Genomic DNA, 4042 nt, shown 5'->3' with positions numbered 1-4042 from the left:
TTAAAAATAGTTCTTTCCAAATTTTTGTATCGGTAGAAAATTTAGAATAACATTTTAGTCAATCTAAGAGGCACACGTTCCATGGGATCGAACCCAACAGGTGTCGCCAATCTTCCCGAATCTTGATTAATCCGCGTCGACAAATTCGAGGTCGGGAGCAAATATTCTCCCCCTCTAACCTGAAATACTCCTTTATTCATTTAATCAATTTGCGTTTTATCAGTAATGAGAAAAGTAAATTAAGCGGGAGATAGAAAAAAAACCAGGATTAGAAATAGACAAGGGGCATCAGTTCATCAGGATAAAGTCAACATAGCGCTTCGTATATTTTCGATATTTAACTTATTCGGGCTGAAATCATTGCAGGTTTGTTTGACACCAGTCAATATGCGTCAGTCAAACTAATTGGTTATGTAATTACGTTCCACTTATCGACGCACAGCCAATCAATGTCAATTACCCTTGCAGTCACGCATTACTACTGAGGGGATGAATCCCGGTATTTGTTAATTAGCATCCCAACCTCATACGTAATATTTACCGTCGTCAATCGCGGGGAAGAAAAAAAAAATCATATTCATTTCTACGTCTCGAGTGCCACGACGGAAATCTAGCCTAGAGCGAAGTGCGACCTCCAGGGAGCACCATTGGTCAGTTTGCATAAGTAATGAGAGAGGAATAATTTGGCCAGGTTTCGAAAAAGTGGGAGAACGTAAGAAAAACGCAGAAGAACAGTACTATCCGGGGAACACGGTATTATTTTTTGCCCGGTCAGCGCATACGTTTCCGGAATATCCAACCGCAGAGCAGTGTTCTCTGCAGAAATGCAATCGCGAGTCCCGCGGAATTTAATAAATAACGGATTAAAAAAAAAAAGAAAAGAAAATACGTAAAAAATGGCCACAATAGCGAATGGATAATTCGGGGAAAAATTTTGAAATATCGGACACGGAGTCCCCTGTTTTCCAAGCTCGGGGCGATCAAACAACCCTTATTGAAGGACCGTCCTCCCTCTACCCCGATAAATCTCGCCCACGAAACAACCTAGAAGGTCGAGCCAATTCGACCCACCTTCGATATCGAGGGACAAGAACCACTCGAGCTCAGAACACAAAGGACTAATCACTAACCCTCGCGTCCTCGACTCGCAAGGACGTTCACCCTTCCCTGGCCTTAAAACGGGACGAATCAAGGCTAAAGTCCGCTAAAAGAGCCTCCTCAGCATCTAGAGAACGTTGAATGACTCGCGGGGACCTAGAGAGGGTGTCGCCTTTTTATTCGAGGCTCGCAGCGAATGATTAACCGCGGGAATGTCGCGCCGAAGAAGTCCTGGAATGACGACCAGGGAATCGAATTTAGCCATACGGGAAATGGCATGCAAAGTACGGGAGCCATGTCGTCGCCAACATGGCCGAGCAATAACGGGGATGACGTGGAAATTTCTTATATCTGTGGGAATTCATTAGACGGGGATGTAAAATACTTCCTAAGGAAGATTCGGCCGAAGAGAGAGGTCGATCGCGCGGCAGGGAAATTGCTCAAAGGGTGCCGGTGACTATTATCTACATATTTATTTATTTATTTTTCATTTTCGCGAATATATCATTTGCTCTATTTTCGGGGACCGTCCCGAATATTACCGATGGGAGGAAGGCGGCATTCTTTTTCCGAGGTAATTCATCATCGCCCCAGTCAAGGCGGGAGTTCCGCCGCGGATGAAGCACGTGGCCCGCGAGGCTTTGAACTCGCGACTGCCGGGAGAATTTTCTGGTTTAATGGTAAATGGAGGGCGAGCGAGAGGAGAAGGATCGGAGAGAGGGAAAAATGGAAGGTCACTCGGTATGACATTTAGAGCGAGATATAGATGGGTGTACTCAAAGGTACATGTGTCGTTGCGCGTACCCACGGGTTTATGCGCATTCCGCGTATTTCCATGGAAGACACGAGAGTCGTATTTTCATATCGAGGAGATATCCACGACGTCTTCCGTGCAATTTCTCAAAATCCGAGATCTTGCATCGGAGGATACGCAGATCCGCTGTAAGAAGGGGTGGAGGAACTCGTCATTGGTCGCGATTCCTCCGAAATGACATATATGGACTCTCGCTTGACATGGCATGTCGTCGGAGATATGCAAATGCGCTTACCCCTGCAGTCATGCATATTTTGAGGTGCAACCGGAGCTTGCATATTTTCCCGGTACGATTTAAATATCATACATCGGTTTTGAAACACGTGGGGGACTCTTCGGTATTTGGAAGAAGTCGAAGGAAGAGGAGAGCGGGACGTGGGGTGTCGGTAATCGAGTAAGGCCATTAACGACGAGAGGGTAGCGGTGCCGTTTCAGGTCGAGGGTTGATACCGAAGAAGGTGACGAGGGGGTTGGGGGTTCTCGGTGACACGTCTAAGGGTGTCGTATGTATGGATCCGACACTCTCCTGCGTGGTGGGAAATGTCTGGTTAAATAGGGAGGCTTGACTTTCATCATGTCGAGACGTACATCGCGAGGCTGCATCGAGATTTCTCCTACACCCTGTATACCCCCTGCAAGTAGAAATCAGACATCCGAGTCCCGCGAGGGGATTTTTGGCGGGAGTTAGCTCGGGAAATAATTGCCTACGTCAATTACGTCTCCTGGATGGGAAGTTCCGAGGGGAGGATTTATTCCGTCCGTCTTAGGAACGATTAGGAGATGCCGAGTTGCGTGCCGGGAATGCACTTCCAATTTGGGGGGCGCATAGTTGCGTGTCGGGCCTCTCTGCCTTCCCCGGCTATATATGACGGGTACTTTGCCTCCTGATCAAAGTAAACGAGTCCTGAGTGCAACCATTAAGAACACCTTCGCTTTCATCAGGGGTATCTACCCCCTGCCGAAGGTGGAGGCTCCATAAATAATCGTTTAACCGGCCCCTAAATTGAAAATATATCGTCGGGATCAAGTGATCACTTTCTTATATAGGTACGTCGGAGAAGGGAGATTCTCCGGCATACTTTCCCGAATTTCCCCTCGGAAGAGGGATAAGGAAGAGACGCGAATACGTAGCTCGCCCTCTCCTGTCACCTCGTGGGGCAGGTCAGGCCTCCCGATCGACCCGACCCCCCGCGCCGATTATTTCGGATATGATTCAACCCCCGTCTAAATTACGGAGAACATTTGCCCGAGCTTAGAGTTTCAACTCCCCGGCGATGATGCTCCTAGGAAATGGGGCTAGGTCGAGCAGTCGCCTCTAGACGCGCGGAAGATCCAACTCAACTCATGAGCGACAAGACGCACGATTACATGCAACTTCTGCCTTGGGTCCCACAGATGCTTACAAAGTTCCCCGAAGAGACGAGCGGCGAGGGTGTTTAATAGTAACAACCCTGCCAATATTGAATCTCGCCCCGAACCCTTCCTCCGTTCTGATGAAATCATTAACTTTTCGTGGCCCCATTATACCCGAGCGATCCCGGGGAATCCAGGGTTCATTTTTTATATTTTTTTTCCCCCCCGGATATCTCCCGCAATCTCCGACACTTTATAATTCGTCTGCATCGGAGCCGCCATTTTGAATATTAAACGCTCAATCGCGGCATCGAAATCAACGACCACGCGACCCCAGGAGCCTAGTTTGGCGGAAATCGATCAGATTGTTTCCAAAATAAAAAAACCAGCCGTAGAAAAACCTGTTTTTCTTTTTTTTTTTCCACGGGAATGGCGACACCTCCAGGTCAAATTTTGCATCCGAGCTGTTGTGGAGGAAGCCCGGGGGAAATAGGAAGAAAAAAGCGGGAGAAGTGGAACGATGGAGATTTTCTTATAAATACGATCTGCTCTTGAAGAAAGCCGATATCTCCGACCTTCGCCTTTGCGTTATCACTTCTTTTTTGATCCTGCATCCCCGAAACATATTACTCTTGTAAGACGAAAATATTCCGCCGGTTGGTTTAACCGGTCCAGGGGGTTTAATATCCTCCGGTGCTCTCCCTCTCCCTCTCACTCCCTCTCTCTCCCCCTCTCTCTCTCTCCCCCTCTCCCCCTCTCTCCCTCTCTCCCTCTCTC

The sequence above is a fragment of the Orussus abietinus genome, unplaced genomic scaffold (assembly GCF_000612105.2).
Source record: "Orussus abietinus isolate OABI.00-Male unplaced genomic scaffold, Oabi_2.0 scaffold107, whole genome shotgun sequence".
NCBI classification, from domain to species: Eukaryota; Metazoa; Arthropoda; class Insecta; order Hymenoptera; family Orussidae; genus Orussus; species Orussus abietinus.
The sequence above is the reverse complement of the archived record's forward strand: the minus strand, read 5'-3'. Positions refer to the sequence as shown.